We start from the raw sequence: 21835 nt of genomic DNA, 5'->3' as shown, positions 1-21835 counted from the left end.
AAATGGATCTGTTTACACACGGTGTAATAATTGATATGATTTCATTCACTCTGGGATGAAATATGTGGCTCCTTCATTCTAAGTTATTGGCAGGAATCTGTACTACAAGGTCAATGACGCAGCCTCACTTCTTCACTCACCTTCTGGGTAACTTAATAATCTGTCATTCTCACTGTCGCCGACTGTCTCCCTCATCTGCTCATTATTATTTTTATTAATTTTCTTTATTTAACCTTTATTTAACTAGGCAAGTCATTTTAAGAACAAATTATTATTTACAATGACGGCCTACTCCGGCCAAACCCAGACGACACTGGGCCAATTGTGTGCCGCCCTATGGGACGGTCCCTATGGGTCCCTATAGGTCCCTATGGGACGGTCCCTATGGGTCCCTATGGGACGGTGCCTATGGGTCCCTATGGGACGGTCCCTATGGGACAATCCCGGCCGGTTGAGATACAGCCTGGAATCGAACCAGGGTCTGTAGTGACCCGCTGCGCCACTCGTGAGCCCCCCAAACAGTGCACCCTAACACACAGTTAGAATTTTCTTGGGGAAAAAAAAGGAAATATTTTTGGGGAAAATGTCTTCCACTATATTCAGTAATTCCATCTGTCTCCTTCTACATGGGACTCATGATGTGCAGCTCACTAAAAGAGAAAGCGTGTTGCAGCGTTGTCCGTTTCTATTTCTTCATACCCCCCCCCACCCCCACCCACCCCCCCACCCAAGTCCCTTTAAGAGCCCATTAAAATCTAATTGCATTCATCGGCCCTGACTAACAATTTCAGCAAAACGTGGCTGCGGTTTGTGTAATACCATACCAATCAACAACAACAAATAACCAGCAGCAATTCCGCCAAAAACATTATAAATCATTTGAGCCGCTTCCTCTGCTTACTGTAGCAATTAATGTTTAAGGCTATTGAGCATGTTGCTAACAGTACGTAACGACGCTAACCGCGCACTTAGCGCAGCGTGTTAACTCATTAGCATCATTGTTTGCATGTAGCATGCTGTAAATACGCCTCGTCTGTAGTTTGCAAATGAGGATGGTAATTAGTGAGGCACAAGAAAATAAAGAAAAAACAATATGGCCGATCCCATCATGTCCTTAGCAACGCCTTGTAACCGGAATCGACTTTGTCGTCGTAAAAGGTGCCTCTTGTTCTTAGGTGGCCGGCCCCCTTAACACCGTAACAACAACACAGTCTAGAATCACGTGTCGAAGTTTACCTAATAAAACAAACTGAAAATTCACAAGAGGAGGTCACTATTCACTGTCATTTCATTCGGAACCATTTAAACGTTGGCAAGTCCTCTGCCTGAATGACTTTGGATTAGTCTGACATGTGTAGATGTCTGATCCGATTTCATGTCTGTTAGTGTGGCTAGAATTCTTCAGATCATTCCCACCTTGTTTTTCTCTTGCAGGATTAGGGCCAATAGCACCCCTGTCTGTGGTCATTATGTTCACAGAGCGCTGGCTGACCTGTAACAGAGTCCTACCATCCTCCTAATTGATATGTACGAAGTATTAGAGGCCCCCGTTATCCATGCTTATGGAAAATAAATGGATTGAGGAATGTTTATTCCATGCTTTGACTACGAAATCGGGCCAGGAATGTGAGTTGGGCTAACTCAATCAATGAATTTAGTAAAGATGTATTTGAGAGGGTTTATTTAGGGGATTAAACTCACAGAGTTTTAGAAATGAAATGAAACGGGATGGGGAGGACACTCTAACAAATCCATCAGGAGGTTAGATCAACAACTTAATGTTGAAACCAATCATCCTGAATATATATTTGAACTTGGATATGCAGATGTGGTTCAGTCAGTCCCCGAGGGTCAGGAACACACACCAAGGCTCAACAGCCCCTCTAGATGGCTAAATTACTCCGAAAGCCTGGGAATTTATCAAAACATGAATTTCAAAAAGGATCCTCGCCTCAAGGTAAAAAAAAAAATGTCCTACATACAAATAAATGCCGTCAAGGTTTATTAACTAGTTATTTCTTTGACATGCCATCAGCACAAGTCCTTTAATTTACATAGTGTGATAAATACCATCTGCCCCCTAAACGTTGAAATATCTCAAGGTAAGATCTCTGAGCAGTTTACGTAGCAACCAATCAATGGAACAGTCATGGACATCTCCAGGCCTGTTGGTCACTCTGAATATCTTGAAACATCAGAGGAATGGAAATCACATAGCTCGACTCTCCAAAAAAACCTTGGCCAGATGGGCTTTTTTTTTTGTTTGTGACAGAAGGGTATTTACTAATACAATGGACATGAATCTTGTGTCTGATCACCTGATACTCTAGCTACATCGGGTCAGATGAAGGAACGTTACGACCCTCCAAGATGTTTATATTGTTATTTGTAGATATCCCAGATAACTGGCACTCCTTTAGTTGTGATTTCTGTGTTTGGTGTGATTGTGTGCTTACGTTGATCTATTCCTGGAAGGATTCCAGACTCCAGATTAATGTTGATTGTGTCCATTTGTTTGCATAACTCATTGCAGTGCAGTTATAACAGGTATAAAACATCAGGCTATAATTTGAATACCCAGCATGCCTTTCTCTCTGTCTGGATAGTGAGAGCAGGGGCCCCTGGGACATTCTGAGAGCATGCACAACGTCCCTTTAAAACTTAGGGAGTATTTTCTGGCCAAGACAAACAAATCACTAGCATATCTCTGTGCAATCTGTTCTGGAACAGCCTTCCTGTTCTGTTCTGTGAACACTAGCTCTGTGCAATCTGTTCTGGAACAGCCTTCCTGTTCTGTTCTGTGAACACTAGCTCTGTGCAATCTGTTCTGGAAAAGCCTTCCTGTTCTGTTCTGTGAAGGCTAGGTCTGTGCAGTCTGTTATGGATAATACTTCCTGTTCTGTTCTGTTCTGTGAAGACTAGCTGTAAAGCCTTCCTGTTCTGTTCTGTTCTGTGAAGGCTAGCTCTGTGCAGTCTGTTATGGATAATACTTCCTGTTCTGTTCTGTTCTGTTCTGTGAAGACTAGCTGTAAAGCCTTCCTGTTCTGTTCTGTTCTGTGAAGGCTAGCTCTGTGCAGTCTGTTATGGATAAGCATTGCCCGTTCTGTCGTGTGAAGGCTTGGCCAGTTCCAGTTTTATTGTAGAGAATCTGTTGTTCCACGGTCACACCAACATCATTCTAGTCAGAGGTCTGTTCCACCGTAACCCACGGAGAAGATGTATCAGTTAGCTTCGGGAAAGGATACGGATGGCAGGAAACAGACAGGCTTCCACCGTAACCCACAGAGAAGATGTATCAGTTAGCTTCGGGAAAGCATAAGGATGGCAGGAAACAGACAGGCTTCATACCGTAACCCACAGAGAAGATGTATCAGTTAGCTTCGGGAAAGGATAAGGATGGCAGGAAACAGACAGGCTTCATACCGTAACCCACAGAGAAGATGTATCAGTTAGCTTCGGGAAAGGATAAGGATGGCAGGAAACAGACAGGCTTCATACCTATGGCCATCAGAACAAAGCTGATACAACACTCTCAATTGATTTTTCACTTCCAACATATGATACGTTCTTCATAAACCTCTCTGTTGATCTTCTATGTGGTTTTCTGGGTTTTTCCGGGTTTTATAAGGTTAAGTCTTGACTCTACTTCCGTGACAAAATGCTTTCAAATTTTAACAAAAGGAGTTGGTTGTTTAGTTTAACTCCTGTGACATACACTTCTAGATACCTGCCAGGTTATTTCCCCGGCTCAATGATATCTAATGGTGTGTAGAGCCAGGAAATATAACAAGATTTGTTTACCTTGTTTACGTCCCCTCCACCTCCTCTCCCTCCTCCCCCTCCTCCCCTCCTCTCCTCTGGGCAGGGTACATTGGATCCCACTTTACTGACTGTAGACAAATCATGTTGTTGTCATGGCAAGACGACAGATAGGGTCTGATTGACGGTTCAGTACTATACCCATTAAATGGCAGGATTTGTTTACAGTAGCAGTGCAGTTCGCTGGGCTGTGGGCAGTACATGCTGGGTCTGAGGTGAGGAAGACTGGTGGTGCTCAGCTCAGCCATGGTGGGGGGAAGAGATTATTTGTGTTAGCTGTGGTTTAGATTAGCTCAAGCACCCCATATTGGACGTGGTATTTCCCAAGGTGTTTCTACTGCAGGCTGAATACCAGATGTTATACCCATCAACTAGTACGGAGAGATGATCTGTGTTGTTCTTGTTTATGTCACTAGATCTGCAACTAAAAGATGAACAAAAAATACAGCAGAGAAAGTCTCTGGCTTGGATCGAAAACAAAAATCTCCTTCAACTCATTCATCACAAATTATGTTTTATCACAGCCTCTGCTCACGTCTACAAGTCATGGGACAAGGCCTGAAGCCTGTGTTCACGTCTACATGTCATGGAACAAGGCCTGCATTATTGTTATGTGTCATTACACAATGGAAGTGTTTTGGTGTGATTGTGTTAAGCTGTAAAGCACCCATGCTAGATCAGTAATGTTCAGATCAATGTTGAGCCATCTTAGTTAAACTGCATGCCAAGACGTGATGGCATCCAGCGGGTGGTAGGCAGCCCCCCTAACGCAGGGCGGTGGCGTGGCGGTAGGCAGACCCCCTAACGCAGGGCGGTGGCGTGGCTGTAGGCAGCCCCCCTAACGCAGGGCGGTGGTGGTAGGCAGCCCCCCTAACGCAGGGCGGTGGCGTGGTGGTAGGCAGCCCCCCTAACGCAGGGCGGTGGCGTGGCGGTAGGCAGCCCCCCTAACGCAGAGCGGTGGTGGTAGGCAGCCCCCCTAACGCAGGGCGGTGGCGTGGTGGTAGGCAGCCCCCCTAACGCAGGGCGGTGGCGTGGTGGTAGGCAGCCCCCCTAACGCAGGACGGTGGCGTGGTGGTAGGCAGCCCCCCTAACGCAGAGCGGTGGTGGTAGGCAGCCCTCCTAACGCAGGGCGGTGGTGGTAGGCAGCCCCCCTAACGCAGAGCGGTGGTGGTAGGCAGCCCCCCTAACGCAGGGCGGTGGTGTGGTGGTAGGCAGCCCCCCTAACGCAGAGCGGTGGTGGTAGGCAGCCCCCCTAACGCAGGGCGGTGGCGTGGTGGTAGGCAGCCCCCCTAACGCAGAGCGGTGGTGTGGTGGTAGGCAGCCCCCCTAACGCAGGGTGGTGGTGTGGTGGTAGGCAGCCCCCCTAACGCAGAGCGTTGGTGGTAGGCAGCCCCCCTAACGCAGGGCAGTGGTGGTAGGCAGCCCCCCTAACGCAGGGCAGTGGTGTGGTGGTAGGCAGCCCCCCTAACGCAGGACGGTGGCGTGGTGGTAGGCAGCCCCCCTAACGCAGAGCGGTGGTGGTAGGCAGCCCCCCTAACGCAGGGCGGTGGCATGGTGGTAGGCAGCCCCCCTAACGCAGGGCAGTGGTGTGGTGGTAGGCAGCCCCCCTAATGCAGGACGGTGGCGTGGTGGTAGGCAGCCCCCCTAACGCAGAGCGGTGGTGGTAGGCAGCCCCCCTAACGCAGGGCGGTGGTGTGGTGGTAGGCAGCCCCCCTAACGCAGGGCGGTGGCGTGGTGGTAGGCAGCCCCCCTAACGCAGGGTGGTGGCGTGGTGGTAGGCAGCCCCCCTAACGCAGGGTGGTGGCGTGGTGGTAGGCAGCCCCCCTAACGCAGGGCGGTGGCGTGGTGGTAGGCAGCCCCCCTAACGCAGAGCGGTGGTGGTAGGCAGCCCCCCTAACGCAGAGCGGTGGCGTGGTGGTAGGCAGCCCCCCTAACGCAGAGCGGTGGTGGTAGGCAGCCCTCCTAACGCAGGGCGGTGGTGGTAGGCAGCCCCCCTAACGCAGAGCGGTGGTGGTAGGCAGCCCCCCTAACGCAGGGCGGTGGTGTGGTGGTAGGCAGCCCCCCTAACGCAGAGCGGTGGTGGTAGGCAGCCCCCCTAACGCAGGGCGGTGGCGTGGTGGTAGGCAGCCCCCCTAACGCAGAGCGGTGGTGTGGTGGTAGGCAGCCCCCCTAACGCAGGGTGGTGGTGTGGTGGTAGGCAGCCCCCCTAACGCAGAGCGGTGGTGGTAGGCAGCCCCCCTAACGCAGGGCAGTGGTGGTAGGCAGCCCCCCTAACGCAGGGCAGTGGTGTGGTGGTAGGCAGCCCCCCTAACGCAGGACGGTGGCGTGGTGGTAGGCAGCCCCCCTAACGCAGAGCGGTGGTGGTAGGCAGCCCCCCTAACGCAGGGCGGTGGCATGGTGGTAGGCAGCCCCCCTAACGCAGGGCAGTGGTGTGGTGGTAGGCAGCCCCCCTAATGCAGGACGGTGGCGTGGTGGTAGGCAGCCCCCCTAACGCAGAGCGGTGGTGGTAGGCAGCCCCCCTAACGCAGGGCGGTGGTGTGGTGGTAGGCAGCCCCCCTAACGCAGGGCGGTGGCGTGGTGGTAGGCAGCCCCCCTAACGCAGGGTGGTGGCGTGGTGGTAGGCAGCCCCCCTAACGCAGGGTGGTGGCGTGGTGGTAGGCAGCCCCCCTAACGCAGGGCGGTGGCGTGGTGGTAGGCAGCCCCCCTAACGCAGAGCGGTGGTGGTAGGCAGCCCCCCTAACGCAGAGCGGTGGCGTGGTGGTAGGCAGCCCCCCTAACGCAGAGCGGTGGTGTGGTGGTAGGCAGCCCCCCTAACGCAGAGCGGTGGTGGTAGGCAGCCCCCCTAACGCAGAGCGTTGGTGTGGTGGTAGGCAGCCCCCCTAACGCAGAGCGGTGGTGGTAGGCAGCCCCCCTAACGCAGAGCGGTGGTGTGGTGGTAGGCAGCCCCCCTAACGCAGGGTGGTGGCGTGGCGGTAGGCAGCCCCCCTAACGCAGGGCGGTGGCGTGGTGGTAGGCAGCCCCCCGGTGGTGGTAGGCAGCCCCCCTAACGCAGAGCGGTGGTGGTAGGCAGCCCCCCTAACGCAGGGCGGTGGCGTGGTGGTAGGCAGCCCCCCTAACGCAGAGCGGTGGTGGTAGGCAGCCCCCCTAACGCAGGGCGGTGGCGTGGTGGTAGGCAGCCCCCCTAACGCAGAGCGGTGGTGGTAGGCAGCCCCCCTAACGCAGAGCGGTGGTGTGGTGGTAGGCAGCCCCCCTAACGCAGGGCGGTGGTGTGGTGGTAGGCAGCCCCCCTAACGCAGAGCGGTGGTGGTAGGCAGCCCCCCTAACGCAGAGCGGTGGTGGTAGGCAGCCCCCCTAACGCAGAGCGGTGGTGGTAGGCAGCCCCCCTAACGCAGGGCGGTGGCGTGGTGGTAGGCAGCCCTCCTAACGCAGGGCGGTGGCGTGGTGGTAGGCAGCCCCCCTAACGCAGAGCGGTGGTGGTAGGCAGCCCCCCTAACGCAGGGCGGTGGCGTGGTGGTAGGCAGCCCCCCTAACGCAGAGCGGTGGTGGTAGGCAGCCCCCCTAACGCAGAGCGGTGGTGTGGTGGTAGGCAGCCCCCCTAACGCAGGACGGTGGCGTGGTGGTAGGCAGCCCCCCCTAACGCAGGGCGGTGGCGTGGTGGTAGGCAGCCCCCCTAACGCAGAGCGGTGGTGGTAGGCAGCCCCCCTAACGCAGGGCGGTGGTGTGGTGGTAGGCAGCCCCCCTAACGCAGGGCGGTGGTGTGGTGGTAGGCAGCCCCCCTAACGCAGGGCGGTGGCGTGGTGGTAGGCAGCCCCCCTAACGCAGGGCGGTGGTGTGGTGGTAGGCAGCCCCCCTAACGCAGAGCGGTGGTGGTAGGCAGCCCCCCTAACGCAGAGCGGTGGTGGTAGGCAGCCCCCCTAACGCAGAGCGGTGGTGGTAGGCAGCCCCCCTAACGCAGAGTGGTGGTGGTAGGCAGCCCCCCTAACGCAGGGCGGTGGCGTGGTGGTAGGCAGCCCCCCTAACGCAGAGCGGTGGTGGTAGGCAGCCCCCCTAACGCAGGACGGTGGTGGTAGGCAGCCCCCCTAACGCAGGACGGTGGTGGTAGGCAGCCCCCCTAACGCAGGACGGTGGTGGTAGGCAGCCCCCCTAACGCAGAGCGGTGGTGGTAGGCAGCCCCCCTAACGCAGGGCGGTGGCGTGGTGGTAGGCAGCCCCCCTAACGCAGAGCGGTGGTGGTAGGCAGCCCCCCTAATGCAGAGCGTGGTGGTAGGCAGCCCCCCTAACGCAGGGCGGTGGCGTGGTGGTAGGCAGCCCCCCTAACGCAGAGCGGTGGTGGTAGGCAGCCCCACTAACGCAGAGCGGTGGTGGTAGGCAGCCCCCCTAACGCAGGGTGGTGGCATGGTGGTAGGCAGCCCCCCTAACGCAGGGCGGTGGCGTGGTGGTAGGCAGCCCCCCTAACGCAGAGCGGTGGTGGTAGGCAGCCCCCCTAACGCAGAGCGGTGGTGGTAGGCAGCCCCCCTAATGCAGGGCGGTGGTGTGGTGGTAGGCAGCCCCCCTAACGCAGAGCGGTGGTGGTAGGCAGCCCCCCTAACGCAGGACGGTGGTGGTAGGCAGCCCCCCTAACGCAGGACGGTGGCGTGGTGGTAGGCAGCCCCCCTAACGCAGAGCGGTGGTGGTAGGCAGCCCCCCTAACGCAGAGCGGTGGTGGTAGGCAGCCCCCCTAACGCAGAGCGGTGGTGGTAGGCAGCCCCCCTAACGCAGGACGGTGGCGTGGTGGTAGGCAGCCCCCCTAACGCAGGGTGGTGGCGTGGTGGTAGGCAGCCCCCCTAACGCAGAGCGGTGGTGGTAGGCAGCCCCCCTAACGCAGGGTGGTGGCGTGGTGGTAGGCAGCCCCCCTAACGCAGAGCGGTGGTGTGGTGGTAGGCAGCCCCCCTAACGCAGGGCAGTGGTGGTAGGCAGCCCCCCTAACACAGCGCGGTGGCGTGGTGGTAGGCAGCCCCCCTAACGCAGGACGGTGGTGGTAGGCAGCCCCCCTAACGCAGGACGGTGGCGTGGTGGTAGGCAGCCCACCTAACGCAGAGCGGTGGTGGTAGGCAGCCCCCCTAACGCAGAGCGGTGGTGGTAGGCAGCCCCCCTAACGCAGAGAGGTGGTGGTAGGCAGCCCCCCTAACGCAGGACGGTGGCGTGGTGGTAGGCAGCCCCCCTAACGCAGGGTGGTGGCGTGGTGGTAGGCAGCCCCCCTAACGCAGAGCGGTGGTGGTAGGCAGCCCCCCTAACGCAGGGTGGTGGCGTGGTGGTAGGCAGCCCCCCTAACGCAGAGCGGTGGTGTGGTGGTAGGCAGCCCCCCTAACGCAGGGCAGTGGTGGTAGGCAGCCCCCTAACGCAGGGCGGTGGCGTGGTGGTAGGCAGCCCCCCTAACACAGGGCAGTGGTGGTAGGCAGCCCCCCTAACGCAGGGCGGTGGCGTGGCGGTAGGCAGCCCCCCTAACGCAGGGCAGTGGTGGTAGGCAGCCCCACTAACGCAGGGCGGCGGCGTGGTGGTAGGCAGCCCCCCTAACGCAGGGCGGTGGTGGTAGGCAGCCCCCCTAACGCAGGGCGGTGGCGTGGTGGTAGGCAGCCCCCCTAACGCAGAGCGGTGGTGGTAGGCAGCCCCCCTAACGCAGAGCGGTGGTGGTAGGCAGCCCCCCTAACGCAGGGCGGTGGTGTGGTGGTAGGCAGCCCCCCTAACGCAGGGCATTGGCGAGGGGGTAGGCAGCCCCCCGAACGCAGGGCGGTGGCGAGGCGGTAGGCAGCCCCCCTAACGCAGGGTGATGGCATGGCGGTAGGCAGCCCCCCGAACGCAGAGCGGAGGAGTGGCGGTAGGCAGCCCCCCTAACGCAGGGTGATGGCGTGGCGGTAGGCAGCCCCCCGAACGCAGAGCGGAGGAGTGGTGGTAGGCAGCCCCCCTGACGCAGGGTGATGGCGTGGCGGTAGGCAGCCCCCCGAACGCAGAGCGGAGGAGTGGCGGTAGGCAGCCCCCCTAACGCAGGGTGATGGCGTGGCGGTAGGCAGCCCCCCGAACGCAGAGCGGAGGAGTGGCGGTAGGCAGCCCCCCTAACGCAGGGCGGCGGAGTGGTGGAGTGGAGTGGCGTGGCATGTAGAGCGAGACAGCGTCAGATGGAGAGGCCCGTATCTGGCAGACGACTAGTCCCCCGGGAGCCGCTGCAGCTGACGATCTGTAAGATGTGTCTGCTAATTATAAAAAGTAAAAAAAAAAAAAAAAATCCTAATGACTTTGAAGATGGGAAGCTTTGGAAACTCTCAACAGGAGTCGCTCTGTAACCTTTCCCCCTGTCAAGATGGAGGGTCCCCCCCCCCCACCCTCAATGGTTCCCCTTCTCATTGGCGAGCCCATCTCAAATGTGCATAGACTCATAATACTAGAGTCAGGAAGAGGTGCCGGTCACGCAGAGTTCAAAATGTGTATTTTTTTTAAATATTTTTTATGTGTGTAATTTCATTTCATATAATTGTATTAGTGTTCACTCAAATTACACAGTACACACAGTGGCATTGATAGAGTTGACGTTTAAAGAACATGAAACTAATGAGCCAGACAGGAAAATATGGAGGTGATCAATGCATTAATTCATAACATTTATACAACTGAAACTATGACCCCCCCACCCCCACCCCCTCTCCATTTCTCCCCTATGTCAATATATTGAAACCATCTGTATGTAATGAATAAGTCTATTAAAGGAAACAAATAAAACATGTCTGTTGAAACCTCACTGAGAAGGAACGCTGGTTCTGAATAGCCAACATATCTGGCTTTAAATTGAAGTGGACAACCCCCCCCCCCCCCCCCCCCCAGCAGTCTTGGTTCGTTAACGGTTACTGAATATCGCATCGTACCACGTCATTAACAATGCCACAATTATACAATGCAAAAACAAAATGTGTCAAACAGCTTCAAGCCTATAATAGTCAAACTATATATTAAAACTATGACACTCAAAACATCCCTTTATGTTCCAAACAGCAACAGTATATGGGGTCACTAAAACCCTTTATGTTCCAAACAGCAATAGTATATGGGGTCACTAAAACCCTTTATGTTCCAAACAGCAATAGTATATGGGGTCACTAAAACCCTTTATGTTCCAAACAGCAACAGTATATGGGGTCACTAAAACCCTTTATGTACCAAACAGCAACAGTGTATGGGGTCACTAAAACCCTTTATGTTCAACAGCAACAGTATATGGGTCACTAAAACCCTTTATGTTCCAAACAGCAACAGTATATGGGGTCACTAAAACCCTTTATGTACCAAACAGCAACAGTATATGGGGTCACGAAAACCCTTTATGTACCAAATAGCAACAGTATATGGGGTCACTAAAACCCTTTATGTTCCAAACAGCAACAGTATATGGGGTCACTGAAACCCTTTATGTACCAAACAGCAACAGTATATGGGGTCACTAAAACCCTTTATGTACCAAACAGCAACAGTACATGGGGTCACTAAAACCCTTTATGTACCAAACAGCAACAGTATATGGGGTCACTAAAACCCTTTATGTAACAAACAGCAACAGTATATGGGGTCACTAAAACCCTTTATGTTCAACAGCAACAGTATATGGGTCACTAAAACCCTTTATGTACCAAACAGCAACAGTATATGGGGTCACTAAAACCCTTTATGTTCCAAACAGCAATAGTATATGGGGTCACTAAAACCCTTTATGTTCCAAACAGCAACAGTATATGGGTCACTAAAACCCTTTATGTACCAAACAGCAACAGTGTATGGGGTCACTAAAACCCTTTATGTTCAACAGCAACAGTATATGGGGTCACTAAAACCCTTTATGTTCCAAACAGCAATAGTATATGGGGTCACTAAAACCCTTTATGTTCCAAACAGCAACAGTATATGGGGTCACTAAAACCCTTTATGTACCAAACAGCAACAGTGTATGGGGTCACTAAAACCCTTTATGTTCAACAGCAACAGTATATGGGTCACTAAAACCCTTTATGTTCCAAACAGCAACAGTATATGGGGTCACTAAAACCCTTTATGTTCAACAGCAACAGTATATGGGTCACTAAAACCCTTTATGTACCAAACAGCAACAGTATATGGGTCACTAAAACCCTTTATGTTCCAAACAGCAATAGTATATGGGGTCACTAAAACCCTTTATGTTCCAAACAGCAACAGTATATGGGGTCACTAAAACCCTTTATGTACCAAACAGCAACAGTGTATGGGGTCACTAAAACCCTTTATGTTCAACAGCAACAGTATATGGGTCACTAAAACCCTTTATGTTCCAAACAGCAACAGTATATGGGGTCACTAAAACCCTTTATGTACCAAACAGCAACAGTATATGGGGTCACGAAAACCCTTTATGTACCAAATAGCAACAGTATATGGGGTCACTAAAACCCTTTATGTTCCAAACAGCAACAGTATATGGGGTCACTAAAACCATTTATGTACCAAACAGCAACAGTATATGGGGTCACTAAAACCCTTTATGTTCCAAACAGCAACAGTATATGGGGTCACTAAAACCATTTATGTACCTAACAGCAACAGTATATGGGGTCACTAAAACCCTTTATGTACCAAACAGCAACAGTATATGGGGTCACTAAAACCATTTATGTACCAAACAGCAACAGTATATGGGGTCACTAAAACCCTTTATGTACCAAACAGCAACAGTACATGTGCTTAAAGTGGAGCAGAGCAAATTTCACTTTTTTTCTCCATTTAATTCGTCCCACGAGGACTTTAGCAGGTTGCATGCGTCAGTAAAGTCAGCACAGATCTGTGTTGAGCTGGAAAAACCTTCTGGAAATATCATCAGTGTGCCTTGTACAAGGACTTGGCTGTCAATCATCTTGATGAATGGTGATTTCATTGTAGATTTGAACATCTCATTTGTATTTGATAAGAGACATGATGTTTAAATACCGGGCCACAAATATATGTAGAATACTGTGACTCAAAGATTCCTTTATCAGTCCTGAATCTGACATTTAGTCCTGTATCTGTCTGACATATAGTCCTGTATCTGACATATAGTCCTGTATCTGACATTTAGTCCTGTATCTGACATATAGTCCTGTATCTGACATTTAGTCCTGTATCTGACATGTAGTCCTGTATCTGACATTTAGTCCTGTATCTGTCTGAATATAGTCCTGTATCTGCCTGACATATAGTCCTGTATCTGACATTTAGTCCTGTATCTGTCTGAATATAGTCCTGTATCTGTCTGACATATAGTCCTGTATCTGACATATAGTCCTGTATCTGACATTTAGTCCTGTATCTGACATATAGTCCTGTATCTGACATTTAGTCCTGTATCTGACATATAGTCCTGTATCTGACATATAGTCCTGTATCTGACATTTAGTCCTGTATCTGTCTGACATATAGTCCTGTATCTGACATATAGTCCTGTATCTGACATACAGTCCTGTATCTGACATTTAGTCCTGTATCTGTCTGACATATAGTCCTGTATCTGACATATAGTCCTGTATCTGACATATAGTCCTGTATCTGACATTTAGTCCTGTATCTGACATTTAGTCCTGTATCTGACATTTAGTCCTGTATCTGTCTGACATATAGTCCTGTATCTGCCTGACATATAGTCCTGTATCTGACATACAGTCCTGAATCTGTCTGACATATAGTCCGGGTATCTGACATATAGTCCTGTATCTGACATTTAGTCCTGTATCTGACATATAGTCCTGTATCTGACATTTAGTCCTGTATCTGACATATAGTCCTGTATCTGACATTTAGTCCTGAATCTGTCTGACATTTAGTCCTGTATCTGACATATAGTCCTGTATCTGACATTTAGTCCTGTATCTGACATATAGTCCTGTACCTGACATATAGTCCTGTATCTGACATTTTATGAGGCAGACCAGACCTTCAGTCTGTCTGTATGCTAGTCATTGTATGAGGCAGACCAGACGTGCGGTCTGTCAGTATGCTAGTCATTGTATGAGTCAGACCAGACGTTCAGTCTGTCAGTATGCTAGTCATTGTGAGCCAGACCAGACCTTCAGTCTGTCTGTATGCTAGTCATTGTATGAGGCAGACCAGATGTGCGGTCTGTCTGAATGCTAGTCATTGTATGAGGCAGACCAGACATGCAGTCTGTCTCTATTCTAGTAATTGTATGAGGCAGACCAGACGTTCGGTCTTTCTGTATGCTAGTCATTGTATGAGGCAGACAAGACGTGCAGTCTGTCTGTATGCTAGTCATTGTATGAGGCAGACCAGACGTGCGGTCTGTCTGTTTGCTAGTTATTGTATGAGGCAGACCAGACGTTCAGTCTGTCTGTATGCTAGTCATTGTATGAGGCAGACCAGACGTTTGGTCTCTCTGTATGCTAGTAAATGTATGAGGCAGACCAGACGTTCAGTCTGTCTATATGCTAGTCATTGTATGAGGCAGACCAGATGTGCGATCTGTCTGTATGCTAGTCATTGTATGAGGCAGACCAGACGTTCAGTCTGTCTGTATGCTAGTCATTGTATGAGGCAGACCAGACGTTCAGTCTATCTGTATGCTAGTCATTGTATGTGCCAGACCAGACGTTTGGTCTCTCTGTATGCTAGTAATTGTATGAGGCAGACCAGACCTTCAGTCTGTCTATGCTAGTCATTGTATGAGGCAAACCAGACGTTCAGTCTGTCTGTATACTAGTCATTGTATGAGGCAGACCAGACGTTTGGTCTCTCTGTATGCTAGTAAATGTATGAGGCAGACCAGACCTTCAGTCTGTCTATGCTAGTCATTGTATGAGGCAAACCAGACGTTCAGTCTGTCTGTATACTAGTCATTGTATGAGGCAGACCAGACGTTTGGTCTCTCTGTATGCTAGTAAATGTATGAGGCAGACCAGACGTTCAGTCTGTCTATATGCTAGTCATTGTATGAGGCAGACCAGATGTGCGATCTGTCTGTATGCTAGTCATTGTATGAGGCAGACCAGACGTTCAGTCTGTCTGTATGCTAGTCTTTGTATGAGGCAGACCAGACATTCAGTCTGTCTGTATGCTAGTCATTGTATGAGGCAGACCAGACGTGCGGTCTGTCTGTATGCTAGTCATTGTATGAGGCAGACCAGAACTTCAGTCTGTCTGTATGCTAGTCATTGTATGAGGCAGACCAGATGTGCAGTCTGTGTGAGTGCAGGTGTACATTCCATCACTCCCCAGGCCCCGTGTTTCCCCAGAGACCACAGCTACTCCCCACAGTGCTGCACGTATAATTGTTCACAATCTACCCTGAAATGGCACTAATCTGGAGCAATCCGCACACAGCCACTTTGTCAGAGGAGATATGGATTGACTGGGCAACAGACACTTCCCAAACAGGAAGGGAAACATTCTCAGAAACACTGTGATGGTTGTAAGAACAACACTAAAATATTATATCTGTGGAATTTGAAAATACTGTGAAATATTGGGCCAAATTTTAAATACTGGGAAAAGGCTTACACAAATGTGTTATTTACACCAATGGATTAATGCTTTAGTCTTCGCATTGGGCTATGTACACCCAATGGATTAATGCTCTAGTCTTCTCATTGGGTTATGTACACCCAATGGATTAATGCTCTAGTCTTCTCATTGGGTTATTTACACCAATGGATTAATGCTCTAGTCTTCTCATTGGGATTGCTAAACCCAATGGATTAATGCTCTAGTCTTCTCATTGGGTTATTTACACCCAATGGATTAATGCTCTAGTCTTCTCATTGGGTTATTTACACCAATGGATTAATGCTCTAGTCTTCTCATTGGGTTATTTACACCCAATGGATTAATGCTCTAGTCTTCCCATTGGGTTATGTACACCCAATGGATTAATGCTCTAGTCTTCTCATTGGGTTATGTACACCCAATGGATTAATGCATTAGTCTTCTCATTGGGTTATGTACACCCAATGGATTAATGCTCTAGTCTTCTCATTGGGTTATGTACACCCAATGGATTAATGCTCAAGTCTTCTCATTAGGTTATTTACACCAATGGATTACTGCTCTAGTCTTCTCGTTGGGTTATTTACACCAATGGATTACTGCTCTAGTCTTCTCGTTGGGTTATTTACACGAAGGGATTAATGCCTTAGTCTTCTCATTTGGTTATTTACACCAATGAATTAATGGTCTAGTCTTCTCATTGGGTTATTTACACATATGGATTAATGCTTTAGTCTTCTCATTGGGTTATTTACACCAATGGATTACTGCTCTAGTCTTCTCGTTGGGTTATTTACACCAATGGATTACTGCTCTAGTCTTCTCGTTGGGTTATTTACACCAATGGATTACTGCTCTAGTCTTCTCATTGGGTTATTTACACCTATGGATGAATGCTCTAGTCTTCTCATTGGGTTATTTACACCAATGGATTAATGCCTTAGTCTTCTCATTGGGTTATTTACACCAATGAATTAATGGTCTAGTCTTCTCATTGGGTTATTTACACATATGGATTAATGCTTTAGTCTTCTCATTGGGTTATTTACACCAATGGATTACTGCTCTAGTCTTCTCGTTGGGTTATTTACACCAATGGATTACTGCTCTAGTCTTCTCGTTGGGTTATTTACACCAATGGATTAATGCCTTAGTCTTCTCATTGGGTTATTTACACCAATGGATTAATGCTTTAGTCTTCTCATTGTGTTATTTACACCAACGGATTAATGCTCTAGTCTTCTCATTGGGTTATTTACACCCAATGGATTAATGCTTTAGTCTTCTCATTGGGTTATTTACACCCAATGGATTAATGCTCTAGTCTTCTCATTAGGTTATGTACACCCAATGGATTAATGCTTTAGTCTTCTCATTAGGTTATTTACACCAATGGATTAATGCTCTAGTCTTCTAATTGGGTTATTTACACCAATGGATTAATGCCTTATTCTTCTCATTGTGTTATTTACACTAATGAATTAATGATCTAGTCTTCTCATTGGGTTATTTACACATACGGATTAATGCTTTAGCCTTCTCATTGGGCTATTTACACCAATGGATTACTGCTCTAGTCTTCTCGTTGGGTTATTTACACCAATGAATTACTGCTCTAGTCTTCTCGTTGGGTTATTTACACCAATGGATTAATGCCTTAGTCTTCTCATTGGGTTATTTACACCAATGGATTAATGCTTTAGTCTTCTCATTATGTTATTTACACCAATGGATTAATGCTCTAGTCTTCTCATTGGGTTATTTACACCAATGGATTAATGCTCTAGTCTTCTCATTGGGTTATTTACACCAATGGATTAATGCTTTAGTATTCTCATTGGGTTATTTACACCAATTGGATTAATGCTCTAGTCTTCTCATTGGGTTATTTACACCAATGGATTAATGCCTTAGTCTTCTCATTGGGTTATTTACCCCAATGGATTAATGCTTTAGTCTTCTCATTGGGTTATTTACAACAATGGATTACTGCTCTAGTCTTCTCATTGGGATATTTACACCAATGGATTAATGCTCTAGTCTTCTCATTGGGTTATTTACACCAATGGATTAATGCTTTAGTATTCTCATTGGGTTATTTACACCAATTGGATTAATGCTCTAGTCTTCTCATTGGGTTATTTACACCAATGGATTAATGCCTTAGTCTTCTCATTGGGTTATTTACCCCAATGGATTAATGCTTTAGTCTTCTCATTGGGTTATTTACACCAATGGATTACTGCTCTAGTCTTCTCATTGGGTTATTTACACCAATGGATGAATGCTTTAGTCTTCTCGTTGGGTTATTTACACCAATGGATTACTGCTTTAGTGTTCTCATTGGGTTATTTACACCAATGTCTTAATTCTTTAGTCTTCATATTGGGTTATTTACACCAATGGATTAATGCTCTAGTCTTCTCATTTGGTTATTTACACCAATGGATTAATGCTTTAGTCTTCTCATTGGGTTATTTACACCAGTTGATTAATGCTCTAGTCTTCTCATTGGGTTATTTACACCCAATGGATTAATGCTTTAGTCTTCTCATTGGGTTATTTACACCAATGGATGAATGCTTTAGTCTTCTCATTGGGTTATTTACACCAATGGATTACTGCTTTAGTGTTCTCATTGGGTTATTTACACCAATGGATTAATGCTCTAGTCTTCTCATTTGGTCATTTACACCAATGGATTAATGCTTTAGTCTTCTCATTGGGTTATTTACACCAGTTGATTAATGCTCTAGTCTTCTCATTGGGTTATTTACACCACATGGATTAATGATTTAGTCTTCTCATTGGGTTATTTACACCACATGGATTACTGCTCTAGTCTTCTCATTGGGTTGTTACACCAATGGATTAATGCTTTAGTCTTCTCATTGGGTTATTTACACCAGTTGATTAATGCTCTAGTCTTCTCATTGGGTTATTTACACCCAATGGATTAATGCTTTAGTCTTCTCATTGGGTTATTTACACCAATGGATTAATGCTCTAGTCTTCTCATTGGGTTGTTTACACCAATGGATTAATGCTTTAGTCTTCTCATTGGGTTATTTACACCAGTTGATTAATGCTCTAGTCTTCTCATTGGGTTATTTACACCCAATGGATTAATGCTTTAGTCTTCTCATTGGGTTATTTACACCAATGGATTAATGCTCTAGTCTTCTCATTGGGTTATGTACACCAATGGATTAATGCTCTAGTCTTCTCATTGGGTTATTTACACCAATGGATTCATGCTTTAGTCTTCTCATTGGGTTATTTACACCAATGGATTAATTATTTAGTCTTCTCATTGGGTTATTTACACCACATGGATTACTGCTCTAGTCTTCTCATTGGGTTGTTACACCAATGGATTAATGCTTTAGTCTCCTCAGTGACTAACACTATAATGGTTCTGGTTGTGCACCAATTCTTTCTACACCATAATGGGTGAGTAAAACCCGTTGACAACAAGAGACCAACACTCCACCCTTCAGCCCTCTGGCCTCAATCTGGCAATCAATCCCCAAACTCCCATCTACCCCAGTCTATCTCTCACACTCTAACACTCTGACTGAGAGGAAATTATTTCTGAAACTGAGACACGTCCTTTTCACCAGGACATCCTGAATCAATTACATCCAAGTCTGAACTTGACGCTTGACAAAAACAACACACACACACACACACACACACAGGCACGGACACAGAGAAAGGCAAAACACACACACACAGACTTACACACAGACGCACACACACACACACACACACACACACACACGCACGCACACACACACACACACACACACACACACACACACACACACACACACACACACACACACACACACACACACACACACACACACACACACACACACACACACACACACACACACACACACACACACACACACACACACACACACACACACACACACACACATAATGGCGCCGGAGTGGATCGCTGCCATTTTACTGGCCTCTAACCAACCGTTCTATTTTGTTAGTTTTTCACATTGTTTATAACTCATTATGCACATAATGTTACTGCTACCGTCTCTAAAAGAGTTTCTGGACATCACAACAGCGGTTACTCACCTCGAACTGGACAAATATTCTTTGTTTAATGAGTCTGACGGCGAAGGATGTACTGTTTTGTAAAGACAAGGCCCAAATCCCCATCATCCCCGTGTGAATTTATCCTGTCTCCTTCCTCTCCTCTCTTCTCTCCCTCCTCTCCTCTCTCCTCTCCTTTGTCCTTCCTCTCTCCTCTCTCCTTTCTCCTTCCTCTTCTCTCTCCTTCCTCTCCACTCTCCTTCCTCTCATCTTCTCTCCTTTCCTCTCTCCTCTCTCCTTCCTCTCTCCTCTCTCCTTCCTCTCCTTTCTCCTTTCTCTTCTCTCTTCTTCCCCTCCACTTTCCTTCCTTTCCTCTCTTCTGTGTCCTCCTCCACTCTCCTTCCCTCCATTCTCCTCTGCTTCCTCTCCTCTCTTATGTGTCCTGCCCCTCCACTCCCCTCCCTCCCTTCTCCTTCCTCTCCTCTCTCCTTCCTCTCCTCTCTCCTTCCTTCCTCTCCTTCCCCTCCACTCCCCTCCCTCCCTTCTCCTTCGTCTCCTCTCTCCTTCCTCTCCTCTCTCCTTCCTTCCTCTCCTTCCTCTCCTTCCTCTCCTTTCTCCTTCCTCTCTCCTCTCTCCTTCCTCTCTTCTTCCTCTCTCCTCTCTCCTTTCTCCTTCCTCTCTCCTCTCCCCTTCCTCTCTCCTCTCTCCTTCCTCTCCTTTCTCCTCCCTCTCTCCTCTCTCCTTCCTCTCTCCTCTCTCCTCTCTCCTTCATCTCCTCTTTCCTTCCTCTCCTCTCTTATGTGTCCTTCCCCTCCACTCTCCTTCCCTCCCTTCTCCTTCCTCTCCTTCCTCTCCTTTCTCCTTCCTCTATTCTTTCCTTCCTCTGCTGTCTCCTTCCTCTTCTCTCTCCTCTTCTTCCTCTCCTCTTTCCTTCCTCTCCTCTCTTCTCTCTCTGTCCTCTCCTCTCTCCTCTCTCCTTCCTCTTCTCTCTTCTCCCTCTCATCTCCTCTTTCCTTCCTCTCCTCTCCTCTCTTCTCTCTCCCTCTCCTCTCCTCTCCTCTTTCCTTCCTCTCCTCTCTTCTCTCTCCATCTACTATCTTCTCTTTCCCTCTCCTCTCTCCTTCCTCTCCTCTTTCCTTCCTCTCGCCATCTTCCCCTCTCTCTTCTCTCCTCTCCTAATTACTCTGTGCTCTGATAAAGGCCTAGCAGTGTAGCTCTGGGATCATCAAAGGTCCCTGAAACAAAGAGGAATATTTAGCAATTACCCCCAATCTCATCTGCATGCCACAGATTAACTAGCAGGCAGCTCCAATCTCATCTGCATGCCACAGATGAACTAGCAGGCAGCAGCACTGAGCCAACACTCAGTCTTCCAGATGAAAACCTGCAGGATATTAGTCTGTACAGGTCGATGAGAGTGGCTCCCTTTCAACCTTCATAGAGAAAGATGATTTAGCTAAATTTGTATTTATATTTGTTTACATTTCAGTGTGTTAAAATAATGGGTGGTGTTGCTGATTGTTGATGTGTAAGATAATTGACTCATAGAAGTCAGGGGTCCTGACGTTCGATCGAAGCCCTGTATTCACAATGCCTGAACCCACTCCTGTGTAACCAGTGTGAAATGGCTAGCTAGTTAGCGGTGGTGCGCGCTAATAGCGTTTCAATCGGTGACGTCACTCGCTCTGAGACCTTGAAGTAGTTGTTCCCCTTGCTTGCGCAAAAGGCCCGTGGCTTTTGTGGAACGATGGGTAACGAGGCTTCGTAGAGTGTCTGTTGTCGATGTGTGCAGAGGGTCCCTGGTTCGAGCCCAGGTTGGGGCGAGGAGAGGGACGGAAGCTAAACTGTCACTCATGCATGGCCACACAGTGCTACCTCTGGTGACAGTCCTCAGCATCTTTAACACGTCTGGTGTTGGGAGTCAACAGCAGCTGTGTGTTAGAGAGGAACTAGCTGACTGCAGACTCTTTGTCAAACACGGCTGCTGCTTCAACCTGAGTTGTTGTTAATAGGATTCACTTTCACAGTCTGGAGAGAGAGAGAGAGGGAGGGAGGGAGGGAGGGAGAGAGAGAGGGAGAGAGAGAGGGAGGGAGAGAGAGAGAGAGAGGGAGAGAGAGAGGGAGGGAGAGAGAGAGAGAGAGAGAGAGAGAGAGAGAGAGAGAGAGAGAGAGAGAGAGAGAGAGAGAGAGAGAGAGAGAGAGAGAGAGAGAGAGAGAGAGAGAGAGAGAGAGAGAGAGAGAGAGAGAGAGAGAGAGAGAGAGAGAATGTCAGGGAGACAACAGCTCTAATGAACTAGTATGTTCACAGTGTCTCTGTTCTCAATGTGAACATTAGAGCCATTAGTTATTAAAATGCTGATTATCGGACCCGAAGTCTTTTCGAGGTTAAATAGTGTTGAGTTCCGCTGTGAACTTGTCTTTAATTGCAA

Source organism: Oncorhynchus mykiss, unplaced genomic scaffold (assembly GCF_057628025.1).
Source record: "Oncorhynchus mykiss isolate SJ-2025 unplaced genomic scaffold, ASM5762802v1 scaffold101, whole genome shotgun sequence".
In the NCBI taxonomy this organism is placed as follows: Eukaryota; Metazoa; Chordata; class Actinopteri; order Salmoniformes; family Salmonidae; genus Oncorhynchus; species Oncorhynchus mykiss.
The sequence above is the reverse complement of the archived record's forward strand: the minus strand, read 5'-3'. Positions refer to the sequence as shown.